Raw genomic sequence first — 9,932 nt, forward strand, 5'->3', positions numbered from 1 at the left:
ACTGAAAAGATCCTATTTGAAGGTGACGCAGGCCAAACTAGACTCTGGCAAAAAGTGTCAAACAGCGCCCTTTGCTGTCAGGCAAGAGCAGAAACCATAAAAAGCTTATAGCACCTGGTATTCCCAGGCGGTCTCCCATCCAAGTACTAACCAGGCCCGCCCCTGCTTAGCTTCCGAGATCGGGCGTTTTCAGGGTAGTATGGCCGTAAGCTGCCAGGTCAACTGAAAAGATCCTATTTGAAGGCGACGCAGGCCAAACTAGACTCCAGCAAAAAGTGTCAAACAGCGCCCTCTGCTGTCAGGCATGAGCAGAAACCATAAAAGGCTTACAGCACCTGGTATTCCCAGGCGGTCTCCCATCCAAGTACTAACCAGGCCCACCCCTGTTTAGCTTACGAGATCGGACGAGATCGGGCGTTTTCAGGGTAGTATGACCGTAAGCTGCCAGATCAACTGAAAAGATCCTATTTGAAGGCGACGCAGGCCAAACTAGACTCCAGCAAAAAGTGTCAAACAGCGCCCTCTGCTGTCAGGCAAGAGCAGAAACCATATAAATCTTACAGCACCTGGTATTCCCAGGCGGTCTCCCATCCAAGTACTAACCAGGCCCGCCCCTGCTTAGCTTCCGAGATCGGGCTTTTTCAGGATAGTATGGCCGTAAGCTGCAAGATCAACTGAAAAGATCCTATTTGAAGGCGACGCAGGCCAAACTAGACTCTGGCAAAAAGTGTCAAACAGCGCCCTTTGCTGTCAGGCAAGAGCAGAAACCATCAAAAGCTTACAGCACCTGGTATTCCCAGGCGGTCTCCCATCCAAGTACTAACCAGGCCCGCCCCTGCTTAGCTTCCGAGATCGGACGAGATCAGGCGTTTTAAGGGTAGTATGGCCGTAAGCTGCCAGGTCAACTGAAAAGATCCTATTTGAAGGTGACGCAGGCCAAACTAGACTCCAGCAAAAAGTGTCAAACAGCGCCCTCTGCTGTCAGGCAAGAGCAGAAACCATAAAAAAGCTTACAGCACCTGGTATTCCCAGGCGGTCTCCCATCCAAGTACTAACCAGGCCCGCCCCTGCTTAGCTTCCAAGATCGGACGAGATCTGGCGTTTTCAGGGTAGTATGGCCGTAAGCTGCCAGGTCAACTGAAAAGATCCTATTTGAAGGTGACGCAGGCCAAACTAGACTCTGGCAAAAAGTGTCAAACAGCGCCCTTTGCTGTCAGGCAAGAGCAGAAACCATAAAAAGCTTACAGCACCTGGTATTCCCAGGCGGTCTCCCATCCAAGTACTAACCAGGCCCGCCCCTGCTTAGCTTCCGAGATCGGGCGTTTTCAGGGTAGTATGGCCGTAAGCTGCCAGGTGAAATGAAAAGATCCTATTTGAAGGTGACGCAGGCCAAACTAGACTCCAGCAAAAAGTGTCAAACAGCGCCCTCTGCTGTCAGGCAAGAGCAGAAACCATAAAAAGCTTACAGCACCTGGTATTCCCAGGCGGTCTCCCATCCAAGTACTAACCAGGCCAGCCCCTGCTTACCTTCCGAGATCGGACGAGATCAGGCGTTTTAAGGGTAGTATGTCCGTAAGCTGCCAGGTCAACTGAAAAGATCCTATTTGAAGGTGACGCAGGCCAAACTAGACTCCAGCAAAAAGTGTCAAACAGCGCCCTCTGCTGTCAGGCAAGAGCAGAAACCATAAAAAGCTTTCAGCACCTGGTATTCCCAGGCGGTCTCCCATCCAAGTACTAACCAGGCCCGCCCCTGCTTAGCTTCCGAGATCTGACGAGAGCGGGCGTTTTCAGGGTAGTATGGCCGTAAGCTGCCAGGTCAACTGAAAAGATCCTATTTGAAGGTGACGCAGGCCAAACTAGACGCTGGCAAAAAGTGTCAAACAGCGCCCTTTGCTGTCAGGCAAGAGCAGAAACCATAAAAAGCTTACAGCACCTGGTATTCCCAGACGGTCTCCCATCCAAGTACTAACCAGGCCCGCCCCTGCTTAGCGTCCGAGATCGGGCGTTTTCAGGGTAGTTTGGCCGTAAGCTGCCAGGTCAACTGAAAAGATCCTATTTGAAGGCGACGCAGGCCAAACTAGACTCCAGCAAAAAGTGTCAAACAGCGCCCTCTGCTGTCAGGCATGAGCAGAAACCATAAAAGGCTTACAGCACCTGGTATTCCCAGGCGGTCTCCCATCCAAGTACTAACCAGGCCCGCCCCTGCTTAGCTTCCGAGATCGGACGAGATCGGGCTTTTTCAGGATAGTATGGCCGTAAGCTGCAAGATCAACTGAAAAGATCCTATTTGAAGGCGACGCAGGCCAAACTAGACTCTGGCAAAAAGTGTCAAACAGCGCCCTTTGCTGTCAGGCAAGAGCAGAAACCATAAAAAGCTTACAGCACCTGGTATTCCCAGGCTGTCTCCCATCCAAGTACTACCCAGGCCCGCCCCTGCTTAGCTTCCGAGATCGGGCGATTTCAGGGTAGTATGGCCGTAAGCTGCCAGGTGAACTGAAAAGATCCTATTTGAAGGTGACGCAGGCCAAACTAGACTCCAGCAAAAAGTGTCAAACAGCGCCCTCTGCTGTCAGGCAAGAGCAGAAACCATAAAAAGCTTACAGCACCTGGTATTCCCAGGCGGTCTCCCATCCAAGTACTAACCAGGCCCTCCCCTGCTTAGCTTCCGAGATCGGACGAGATCAGGCGTTTTAAGGGTAGTATGGCCGTAAGCTGCCAGGTCACCTGAAAAGATCCTATTTGAAGGTGACGCAGGCCAAACTAGACTCCAGCAAAAAGTGTCAAACAGCGCCCTCTGCTGTCAGGCAAGAGCAGAAACCATAAAAAGCTTACAGGACCTGGTATTCCCAGGCGGTCTCCCATCCAAGTACTAACCAGGCCCGCCCCTGCTTAGTTTCCGAGATCAGACGAGATCGGGCGTTTTCAGGGTAGTATGGCCGTAAGCTGCCAGGTCAACTGAAAAGATCCTATTTGAAGGTGACGCAGGCCAAACTAGACTCTGGCAAAAAGTGTCAAACAGCGCCCTTTGCTGTCAGGCAAGAGCAGAAACCATAAAAAGCTTATAGCACCTGGTATTCCCAGGCGGTCTCCCATCCAAGTACTAACCAGGCCCGCCCCTGCTTAGCTTCCGAGATCGGGCGTTTTCAGGGTAGTATGGCCGTAAGCTGCCAGGTCAACTGAAAAGATCCTATTTGAAGGCGACGCAGGCCAAACTAGACTCCAGCAAAAAGTGTCAAACAGCGCCCTCTGCTGTCAGGCATGAGCAGAAACCATAAAAGGCTTACAGCACCTGGTATTCCCAGGCGGTCTCCCATCCAAGTACTAACCAGGCCCACCCCTGTTTAGCTTACGAGATCGGACGAGATCGGGCGTTTTCAGGGTAGTATGACCGTAAGCTGCCAGATCAACTGAAAAGATCCTATTTGAAGGCGACGCAGGCCAAACTAGACTCCAGCAAAAAGTGTCAAACAGCGCCCTCTGCTGTCAGGCAAGAGCAGAAACCATATAAAGCTTACAGCACCTGGTATTTCCAGGCGGTCTCCCATCCAAGTACTAACCAGGCCCGCCCCCGCTTAGCTTCCGAGATCGGACGAGATCGGGCTTTTTCAGGATAGTATGGCCGTAAGCTGCCAGATCAACTGAAAAGATCCTATTTGAAGGCGACGCAGGCCAAACTAGACTCTGGCAAAAAGTGTCAAACAGCGCCCTTTGCTGTCAGGCAAGAGCAGAAACCATAAAAAGCTTACAGCACCTGGTATTCCCAGGCGGTCTCCCATCCAAGTACTAACCAGGCCCGCCCCTGCTTAGCTTCCGAGATCGGGCTTTTTCAGGGTAGTATGGCCGTAAGCTGCCAGGTGAACTGAAAAGATCCTATTTGAAGGTGACGCAGGCCAAACTAGACTCCAGCAAAAAGTGTCAAACAGCGCCCTCTGCTGTCAGGCAAGAGCAGAAACCATAAAAGGCTTACAGCACCTGGTATTCCCAGGCGGTCTCCCATCCAAGTACTAACCAGGCCCACCCCTGTTTAGCTTACGAGATCGGACGAGATCGGGCATTTTCAGGGTAGTATGACCGTAAGCTGCCAGATCAACTGAAAAGATCCTATTTGAAGGCGACGCAGGCCAAACTAGACTCCAGCAAAAAGTGTCAAACAGCGCCCTCTGCTGTCAGGCAAGAGCCGAAACCATAAAAGGCTTACAGCACCTGGTATTCCCAGGCGGTCTCTCATCCAAGTACTAACCAGGCCCGCCCCTGCTTAGCTTCCGAGATCGGACGATATCGGGCGTTTTCAGGGTAGTATGGCCGTAAGCTGCCAGGGCAACTGAAAAGATCCTATTTGAAGGCGACGCAGGCCAAACTAGACTCCAGCAAAAAGTGTCAAACAGCGCCCTCTGCTTTCAGGCAAAAGCAGAAACCATAAAAAGCTTAGAGCACCTGGTATTCCTAGGCGGTTTCCCATCCAAGTACTAACCAGGCCCGCCCCTGCTTAGCTTCCGAGATCGGATGAGATCGGGCGTTTTCAGGGTAGTATGGCTGTAAGCTGCCAAGGCAACTGAAAAGATCCTATTTGAAGGCGACGCAGGCCAAACTAAACTCCAGCAAAAAGTGTCAAACAGCGCCCTCTGCTGTCAGGCAAGAGCAGAAACCATAAAAAGCTCACAGCACCTGGTATTCCCAGGCGGTCTCCCATCCAAGTACTAACCAGGCCAGCCCCTGCTTAGCTTCCGAGATCGGACGAGATCGGGCGTTTTCAGGGTAGTATGGCCGTAAGCTTAAAGGGCAACTGAAAAAATCTTATTTGAAGGCGACGCAGGCCAAACTAGACTCCAGCAAAAAGTGTCAAACAGCGCCCTCTGCTGTCAGGCAAGAGCAGAAACCATAAAAAGCTTACAGCACCTGGTATTCCCAGGCGGTCTCCCATCCAAGTACTAACCAGGCCCGCCCCTGCTTTGCTTCCGAGATCGGACGAGATCGGGCGTTTTCAGGGTAGTATGGCCGTAAGCTTTAAGGGCAACTGAAAAAATCTTATTTGAAGGCGACGCAGGCCAAACTAGACTCCAGCAAAAAGTGTCAAACAGCGCCCTCTGCTGTCAGGCAAGAGCAGAAACCATAAAAAGCTTACAGCACCTGGTATTCCCAGGCGGTCTCCCATCCAAGTACTAACCAGGCCAGCCCCTGCTTAGCTTCCGAGATCGGACGAGATCGGGCGTTTTCGGGGTAGTATGGCCGTAAGCTTTAAGGGCAACTGAAAAAATCTTATTTGAAGGCGACGCAGGCCAAACTAGACTCCAGCAAAAAGTGTAAAACAGCGCCCTCTGCTGTCAGGCAAGAGCAGAAACCATAAAAAGCTTACAGCACCTGGTATTCCCAGGCGGTCTCCCATCCAAGTACTAACCAGGCCCGCCCCTGCTTAGCTTCCGAGATCGGACGAGATCGGACGAGATCGGGCGTTTTCAGGGTAGTATGGCTGTAAACTGCCAGGTCAACTGAAAAGATCCTATTTGAAGGTGACGCAGGCCAAACTAGACTCCAGCAAAAAGTGTCAAACAGCGCCCTCTGCTGTCAGGCAAGAGCAGAAACCATAAAAAAGCTTACAGCACCTGGTATTCCCAGGCGGTCTCCCATCCAAGTACTAACCAGGCCCGCCCCTGCTCAGCTTCCAAGATCGGACGAGATCTGGCGTTTTCAGGGTAGTATGGCCGTAAGCTGCCAGGTCAACTGAAAAGATCCTATTTGAAGGTGACGCAGGCCAAACTAGACTCTGGCAAAAAGTGTCAAACAGCGCCCTTTGCTGTCAGGCAAGAGCAGAAACCATAAAAAGCTTACAGCACCTGGTGTTCCCAGGCGGTCTCCCATCCAAGTACTAACCAGGCCCGCCCCTGCTTAGCTTCCGAGATCGGGCGTTTTCAGGGTAGTATGGCCGTAAGCTGCCAGGTGAACTGAAAAGATCCTATTTGAAGGTGACGCAGGCCAAACTAGACTCCAGCAAAAAGTGTCAAACAGCGCCCTCTGCTGTCAGGCAAGAGCAGAAACCATAAAAAGCTTACAGCACCTGGTATTCCCAGGCGGTCTCCCATCCAAGTACTAACCAGGCCCGCCCCTGCTTAGTTTCCGAGATCAGACGAGATCGGGCGTTTTCAGGGTAGTATGGCCGTAAGCTGCCAGGTCAACTGAAAAGATCCTATTTGAAGGTGACGCAGGCCAAACTAGACTCTGGCAAAAAGTGTCAAACAGCGCCCTTTGCTGTCAGGCAAGAGCAGAAACCATAAAAAGCTTATAGCACCTGGTATTCCCAGGCGGTCTCCCATCCAAGTACTAACCAGGCCCGCCCCTGCTTAGCTTCCGAGATCGGGCGTTTTCAGGGTAGTATGGCCGTAAGCTGCCAGGTCAACTGAAAAGATCCTATTTGAAGGCGACGCAGGCCAAACTAGACTCCAGCAAAAAGTGTCAAACAGCGCCCTCTGCTGTCAGGCATGAGCAGAAACCATAAAAGGCTTACAGCACCTGGTATTCCCAGGCGGTCTCCCATCCAAGTACTAACCAGGCCCACCCCTGTTTAGCTTACGAGATCGGACGAGATCGGGCGTTTTCAGGGTAGTATGACCGTAAGCTGCCAGATCAACTGAAAAGATCCTATTTGAAGGCGACGCAGGCCAAACTAGACTCCAGCAAAAAGTGTCAAACAGCGCCCTCTGCTGTCAGGCAAGAGCAGAAACCATATAAAGCTTACAGCACCTGGTATTTCCAGGCGGTCTCCCATCCAAGTACTAACCAGGCCCGCCCCTGCTTAGCTTCCGAGATCGGACGAGATCGGGCTTTTTCAGGATAGTATGGCCGTAAGCTGCCAGATCAACTGAAAAGATCCTATTTGAAGGCGACGCAGGCCAAACTAGACTCTGGCAAAAAGTGTCAAACAGCGCCCTTTGCTGTCAGGCAAGAGCAGAAACCATAAAAAGCTTACAGCACCTGGTATTCCCAGGCGGTCTCCCATCCAAGTACTAACCAGGCCCGCCCCTGCTTAGCTTCCGAGATCGGGCTTTTTCAGGGTAGTATGGCCGTAAGCTGCCAGGTGAACTGAAAAGATCCTATTTGAAGGTGACGCAGGCCAAACTAGACTCCAGCAAAAAGTGTCAAACAGCGCCCTCTGCTGTCAGGCAAGAGCAGAAACCATAAAAGGCTTACAGCACCTGGTATTCCCAGGCGGTCTCCCATCCAAGTACTAACCAGGCCAGCCCCTGCTTAGCTTCCGAGATCGGACGAGATCGGGCGTTTTCGGGGTAGTATGGCCGTAAGCTTTAAGGGCAACTGAAAAAATCTTATTTGAAGGCGACGCAGGCCAAACTAGACTCCAGCAAAAAGTGTAAAACAGCGCCCTCTGCTGTCAGGCAAGAGCAGAAACCATAAAAAGCTTACAGCACCTGGTATTCCCAGGCGGTCTCCCATCCAAGTACTAACCAGGCCCGCCCCTGCTTAGCTTCCGAGATCGGACGAGATCGGACGAGATCGGGCGTTTTCAGGGTAGTATGGCTGTAAACTGCCAGGTCAACTGAAAAGATCCTATTTGAAGGTGACGCAGGCCAAACTAGACTCCAGCAAAAAGTGTCAAACAGCGCCCTCTGCTGTCAGGCAAGAGCAGAAACCATAAAAAAGCTTACAGCACCTGGTATTCCCAGGCGGTCTCCCATCCAAGTACTAACCAGGCCCGCCCCTGCTCAGCTTCCAAGATCGGACGAGATCTGGCGTTTTCAGGGTAGTATGGCCGTAAGCTGCCAGGTCAACTGAAAAGATCCTATTTGAAGGTGACGCAGGCCAAACTAGACTCTGGCAAAAAGTGTCAAACAGCGCCCTTTGCTGTCAGGCAAGAGCAGAAACCATAAAAAGCTTACAGCACCTGGTGTTCCCAGGCGGTCTCCCATCCAAGTACTAACCAGGCCCGCCCCTGCTTAGCTTCCGAGATCGGGCGTTTTCAGGGTAGTATGGCCGTAAGCTGCCAGGTGAACTGAAAAGATCCTATTTGAAGGTGACGCAGGCCAAACTAGACTCCAGCAAAAAGTGTCAAACAGCGCCCTCTGCTGTCAGGCAAGAGCAGAAACCATAAAAAGCTTACAGCACCTGGTATTCCCAGGCGGTCTCCCATCCAAGTACTAACCAGGCCCGCCCCTGCTTAGTTTCCGAGATCAGACGAGATCGGGCGTTTTCAGGGTAGTATGGCCGTAAGCTGCCAGGTCAACTGAAAAGATCCTATTTGAAGGTGACGCAGGCCAAACTAGACTCTGGCAAAAAGTGTCAAACAGCGCCCTCTGCTGTCAGGCAAGAGCAGAAACCATATAAAGCTTACAGCACCTGGTATTTCCAGGCGGTCTCCCATCCAAGTACTAACCAGGCCCGCCCCTGCTTAGCTTCCGAGATCGGACGAGATCGGGCTTTTTCAGGATAGTATGGCCGTAAGCTGCCAGATCAACTGAAAAGATCCTATTTGAAGGCGACGCAGGCCAAACTAGACTCTGGCAAAAAGTGTCAAACAGCGCCCTTTGCTGTCAGGCAAGAGCAGAAACCATAAAAAGCTTACAGCACCTGGTATTCCCAGGCGGTCTCCCATCCAAGTACTAACCAGGCCCGCCCCTGCTTAGCTTCCGAGATCGGGCTTTTTCAGGGTAGTATGGCCGTAAGCTGCCAGGTGAACTGAAAAGATCCTATTTGAAGGTGACGCAGGCCAAACTAGACTCCAGCAAAAAGTGTCAAACAGCGCCCTCTGCTGTCAGGCAAGAGCAGAAACCATAAAAGGCTTACAGCACCTGGTATTCCCAGGCGGTCTCCCATCCAAGTACTAACCAGGCCCACCCCTGTTTACCTTACGAGATCGGACGAGATCGGGCATTTTCAGGGTAGTATGACCGTAAGCTGCCAGATCAACTGAAAAGATCCTATTTGAAGGCGACGCAGGCCAAACTAGACTCCAGCAAAAAGTGTCAAACAGCGCCCTCTGCTGTCAGGCAAGAGCCGAAACCATAAAAGGCTTACAGCACCTGGTATTCCCAGGCGGTCTCTCATCCAAGTACTAACCAGGCCCGCCCCTGCTTAGCTTCCGAGATCGGACGATATCGGGCGTTTTCAGGGTAGTATGGCCGTAAGCTGCCAGGGCAACTGAAAAGATCCTATTTGAAGGCGACGCAGGCCAAACTAAACTCCAGCAAAAAGTGTCAAACAGCGCCCTCTGCTGTCAGGCAAGAGCAGAAACCATAAAAAGCTCACAGCACCTGGTATTCCCAGGCGGTCTCCCATCCAAGTACTAACCAGGCCAGCCCCTGCTTAGCTTCCGAGATCGGACGAGATCGGGCGTTTTCAGGGTAGTATGGCCGTAAGCTTAAAGGGCAACTGAAAAAATCTTATTTGAAGGCGACGCAGGCCAAACTAAACTCCAGCAAAAAGTGTCAAACAGCGCCCTCTACTGTCAGGCAAGAGCAGAAACCATAAAAAGCTTACAGCACCTGGTATTCCCAGGCGGTCTCCCATCCAAGTACTAACCAGGCCAGCCCCTGCTTAGCTTCCGAGATCGGACGAGATCGGGCGTTTTCAGGGTAGTATGGCCGTAAGCTTAAAGGGCAACTGAAAAAATCTTATTTGAAGGCGACGCAGGCCAAACTAGACTCCAGCAAAAAGTGTCAAACAGCGCCCTCTGCTGTCAGGCAAGAGCAGAAACCATAAAAAGCTTACAGCACCTGGTATTCCCAGGCGGTCTCCCATCCAAGTACTAACCAGGCCCGCCCCTGCTTTGCTTCCGAGATCGGACGAGATCGGGCGTTTTCAGGGTAGTATGGCCGTAAGCTTTAAGGGCAACTGAAAAAATCTTATTTGAAGGCGACGCAGGCCAAACTAGACTCCAGCAAAAAGTGTCAAACAGCGCCCTCTGCTGTCAGGCAAGAGCAGAAACC

General features: G+C 51.8%; 29 non-coding genes and 14 pseudogenes across 29 annotated transcripts; all 43 read right to left on the reverse strand.

Moving 5' to 3' along the window:
• Positions 1-102: 102 nt before the first annotated feature.
• Positions 103-211, reverse strand: LOC131141107 (5S ribosomal RNA; annotated as a pseudogene).
• A 112-nt stretch (positions 212-323) lies between these two features.
• LOC131097720 (5S ribosomal RNA) lies at positions 324-442 on the reverse strand. Its single transcript, XR_009116614.1, has one exon. It is a non-coding gene; the product is annotated as a 5S ribosomal RNA (ribosomal RNA).
• A 112-nt stretch (positions 443-554) lies between these two features.
• LOC131142367 (5S ribosomal RNA) lies at positions 555-663 on the reverse strand (annotated as a pseudogene).
• Positions 664-775: 112 nt separating this feature from the next.
• Positions 776-894, reverse strand: LOC131143363 (5S ribosomal RNA). The gene has a single exon (XR_009133412.1). It is a non-coding gene; the product is annotated as a 5S ribosomal RNA (ribosomal RNA).
• Positions 895-1,007: 113 nt separating this feature from the next.
• Positions 1,008-1,126, reverse strand: LOC131098428 (5S ribosomal RNA). Its single transcript, XR_009117301.1, has one exon. It is a non-coding gene; the product is annotated as a 5S ribosomal RNA (ribosomal RNA).
• Positions 1,127-1,238: 112 nt separating this feature from the next.
• On the reverse strand, positions 1,239-1,347 carry LOC131100444 (5S ribosomal RNA; annotated as a pseudogene).
• A 112-nt stretch (positions 1,348-1,459) lies between these two features.
• LOC131100112 (5S ribosomal RNA) lies at positions 1,460-1,578 on the reverse strand. The gene has a single exon (XR_009118878.1). It is a non-coding gene; the product is annotated as a 5S ribosomal RNA (ribosomal RNA).
• Positions 1,579-1,690: 112 nt separating this feature from the next.
• Positions 1,691-1,809, reverse strand: LOC131099464 (5S ribosomal RNA). The gene has a single exon (XR_009118297.1). It is a non-coding gene; the product is annotated as a 5S ribosomal RNA (ribosomal RNA).
• Positions 1,810-1,921: 112 nt separating this feature from the next.
• Positions 1,922-2,030, reverse strand: LOC131142041 (5S ribosomal RNA; annotated as a pseudogene).
• Positions 2,031-2,142: 112 nt separating this feature from the next.
• LOC131097650 (5S ribosomal RNA) lies at positions 2,143-2,261 on the reverse strand. The gene has a single exon (XR_009116547.1). It is a non-coding gene; the product is annotated as a 5S ribosomal RNA (ribosomal RNA).
• A 112-nt stretch (positions 2,262-2,373) lies between these two features.
• On the reverse strand, positions 2,374-2,482 carry LOC131142128 (5S ribosomal RNA; annotated as a pseudogene).
• Positions 2,483-2,594: 112 nt separating this feature from the next.
• On the reverse strand, positions 2,595-2,713 carry LOC131143017 (5S ribosomal RNA). The gene has a single exon (XR_009133073.1). It is a non-coding gene; the product is annotated as a 5S ribosomal RNA (ribosomal RNA).
• Positions 2,714-2,825: 112 nt separating this feature from the next.
• Positions 2,826-2,944, reverse strand: LOC131099393 (5S ribosomal RNA). The gene has a single exon (XR_009118227.1). It is a non-coding gene; the product is annotated as a 5S ribosomal RNA (ribosomal RNA).
• Positions 2,945-3,056: 112 nt separating this feature from the next.
• Positions 3,057-3,165, reverse strand: LOC131141108 (5S ribosomal RNA; annotated as a pseudogene).
• Positions 3,166-3,277: 112 nt separating this feature from the next.
• On the reverse strand, positions 3,278-3,396 carry LOC131097721 (5S ribosomal RNA). The gene has a single exon (XR_009116615.1). It is a non-coding gene; the product is annotated as a 5S ribosomal RNA (ribosomal RNA).
• A 112-nt stretch (positions 3,397-3,508) lies between these two features.
• On the reverse strand, positions 3,509-3,627 carry LOC131099684 (5S ribosomal RNA). The gene has a single exon (XR_009118502.1). It is a non-coding gene; the product is annotated as a 5S ribosomal RNA (ribosomal RNA).
• A 112-nt stretch (positions 3,628-3,739) lies between these two features.
• Positions 3,740-3,848, reverse strand: LOC131141201 (5S ribosomal RNA; annotated as a pseudogene).
• Positions 3,849-3,960: 112 nt separating this feature from the next.
• LOC131098559 (5S ribosomal RNA) lies at positions 3,961-4,079 on the reverse strand. The gene has a single exon (XR_009117426.1). It is a non-coding gene; the product is annotated as a 5S ribosomal RNA (ribosomal RNA).
• A 112-nt stretch (positions 4,080-4,191) lies between these two features.
• Positions 4,192-4,310, reverse strand: LOC131099558 (5S ribosomal RNA). Its single transcript, XR_009118383.1, has one exon. It is a non-coding gene; the product is annotated as a 5S ribosomal RNA (ribosomal RNA).
• Positions 4,311-4,422: 112 nt separating this feature from the next.
• Positions 4,423-4,541, reverse strand: LOC131099119 (5S ribosomal RNA). Its single transcript, XR_009117957.1, has one exon. It is a non-coding gene; the product is annotated as a 5S ribosomal RNA (ribosomal RNA).
• Positions 4,542-4,653: 112 nt separating this feature from the next.
• LOC131143074 (5S ribosomal RNA) lies at positions 4,654-4,772 on the reverse strand. The gene has a single exon (XR_009133129.1). It is a non-coding gene; the product is annotated as a 5S ribosomal RNA (ribosomal RNA).
• Positions 4,773-4,884: 112 nt separating this feature from the next.
• On the reverse strand, positions 4,885-5,003 carry LOC131142747 (5S ribosomal RNA). Its single transcript, XR_009132814.1, has one exon. It is a non-coding gene; the product is annotated as a 5S ribosomal RNA (ribosomal RNA).
• A 112-nt stretch (positions 5,004-5,115) lies between these two features.
• Positions 5,116-5,234, reverse strand: LOC131097528 (5S ribosomal RNA). The gene has a single exon (XR_009116428.1). It is a non-coding gene; the product is annotated as a 5S ribosomal RNA (ribosomal RNA).
• Positions 5,235-5,346: 112 nt separating this feature from the next.
• Positions 5,347-5,475, reverse strand: LOC131099724 (5S ribosomal RNA; annotated as a pseudogene).
• Positions 5,476-5,588: 113 nt separating this feature from the next.
• Positions 5,589-5,707, reverse strand: LOC131099999 (5S ribosomal RNA). Its single transcript, XR_009118769.1, has one exon. It is a non-coding gene; the product is annotated as a 5S ribosomal RNA (ribosomal RNA).
• A 112-nt stretch (positions 5,708-5,819) lies between these two features.
• On the reverse strand, positions 5,820-5,928 carry LOC131100910 (5S ribosomal RNA; annotated as a pseudogene).
• Positions 5,929-6,040: 112 nt separating this feature from the next.
• LOC131097417 (5S ribosomal RNA) lies at positions 6,041-6,159 on the reverse strand. The gene has a single exon (XR_009116324.1). It is a non-coding gene; the product is annotated as a 5S ribosomal RNA (ribosomal RNA).
• A 112-nt stretch (positions 6,160-6,271) lies between these two features.
• On the reverse strand, positions 6,272-6,380 carry LOC131141109 (5S ribosomal RNA; annotated as a pseudogene).
• Positions 6,381-6,492: 112 nt separating this feature from the next.
• LOC131097722 (5S ribosomal RNA) lies at positions 6,493-6,611 on the reverse strand. Its single transcript, XR_009116616.1, has one exon. It is a non-coding gene; the product is annotated as a 5S ribosomal RNA (ribosomal RNA).
• A 112-nt stretch (positions 6,612-6,723) lies between these two features.
• Positions 6,724-6,842, reverse strand: LOC131099310 (5S ribosomal RNA). The gene has a single exon (XR_009118145.1). It is a non-coding gene; the product is annotated as a 5S ribosomal RNA (ribosomal RNA).
• A 112-nt stretch (positions 6,843-6,954) lies between these two features.
• LOC131141202 (5S ribosomal RNA) lies at positions 6,955-7,063 on the reverse strand (annotated as a pseudogene).
• A 112-nt stretch (positions 7,064-7,175) lies between these two features.
• Positions 7,176-7,294, reverse strand: LOC131097136 (5S ribosomal RNA). The gene has a single exon (XR_009116050.1). It is a non-coding gene; the product is annotated as a 5S ribosomal RNA (ribosomal RNA).
• Positions 7,295-7,406: 112 nt separating this feature from the next.
• On the reverse strand, positions 7,407-7,535 carry LOC131099725 (5S ribosomal RNA; annotated as a pseudogene).
• A 113-nt stretch (positions 7,536-7,648) lies between these two features.
• LOC131100000 (5S ribosomal RNA) lies at positions 7,649-7,767 on the reverse strand. The gene has a single exon (XR_009118770.1). It is a non-coding gene; the product is annotated as a 5S ribosomal RNA (ribosomal RNA).
• Positions 7,768-7,879: 112 nt separating this feature from the next.
• Positions 7,880-7,988, reverse strand: LOC131100913 (5S ribosomal RNA; annotated as a pseudogene).
• Positions 7,989-8,100: 112 nt separating this feature from the next.
• LOC131097418 (5S ribosomal RNA) lies at positions 8,101-8,219 on the reverse strand. The gene has a single exon (XR_009116325.1). It is a non-coding gene; the product is annotated as a 5S ribosomal RNA (ribosomal RNA).
• Positions 8,220-8,331: 112 nt separating this feature from the next.
• LOC131099311 (5S ribosomal RNA) lies at positions 8,332-8,450 on the reverse strand. Its single transcript, XR_009118146.1, has one exon. It is a non-coding gene; the product is annotated as a 5S ribosomal RNA (ribosomal RNA).
• A 112-nt stretch (positions 8,451-8,562) lies between these two features.
• LOC131141203 (5S ribosomal RNA) lies at positions 8,563-8,671 on the reverse strand (annotated as a pseudogene).
• A 112-nt stretch (positions 8,672-8,783) lies between these two features.
• On the reverse strand, positions 8,784-8,902 carry LOC131099196 (5S ribosomal RNA). Its single transcript, XR_009118032.1, has one exon. It is a non-coding gene; the product is annotated as a 5S ribosomal RNA (ribosomal RNA).
• Positions 8,903-9,014: 112 nt separating this feature from the next.
• Positions 9,015-9,133, reverse strand: LOC131099559 (5S ribosomal RNA). The gene has a single exon (XR_009118384.1). It is a non-coding gene; the product is annotated as a 5S ribosomal RNA (ribosomal RNA).
• Positions 9,134-9,245: 112 nt separating this feature from the next.
• On the reverse strand, positions 9,246-9,364 carry LOC131143075 (5S ribosomal RNA). The gene has a single exon (XR_009133130.1). It is a non-coding gene; the product is annotated as a 5S ribosomal RNA (ribosomal RNA).
• Positions 9,365-9,476: 112 nt separating this feature from the next.
• LOC131142650 (5S ribosomal RNA) lies at positions 9,477-9,595 on the reverse strand. Its single transcript, XR_009132722.1, has one exon. It is a non-coding gene; the product is annotated as a 5S ribosomal RNA (ribosomal RNA).
• A 112-nt stretch (positions 9,596-9,707) lies between these two features.
• On the reverse strand, positions 9,708-9,826 carry LOC131142748 (5S ribosomal RNA). Its single transcript, XR_009132815.1, has one exon. It is a non-coding gene; the product is annotated as a 5S ribosomal RNA (ribosomal RNA).
• Positions 9,827-9,932: the final 106 nt, after the last annotated feature.

The sequence above is a fragment of the Doryrhamphus excisus genome, chromosome 13 (genome assembly GCF_030265055.1).
Source record: "Doryrhamphus excisus isolate RoL2022-K1 chromosome 13, RoL_Dexc_1.0, whole genome shotgun sequence".
Taxonomy (NCBI): domain Eukaryota; kingdom Metazoa; phylum Chordata; class Actinopteri; order Syngnathiformes; family Syngnathidae; genus Doryrhamphus; species Doryrhamphus excisus.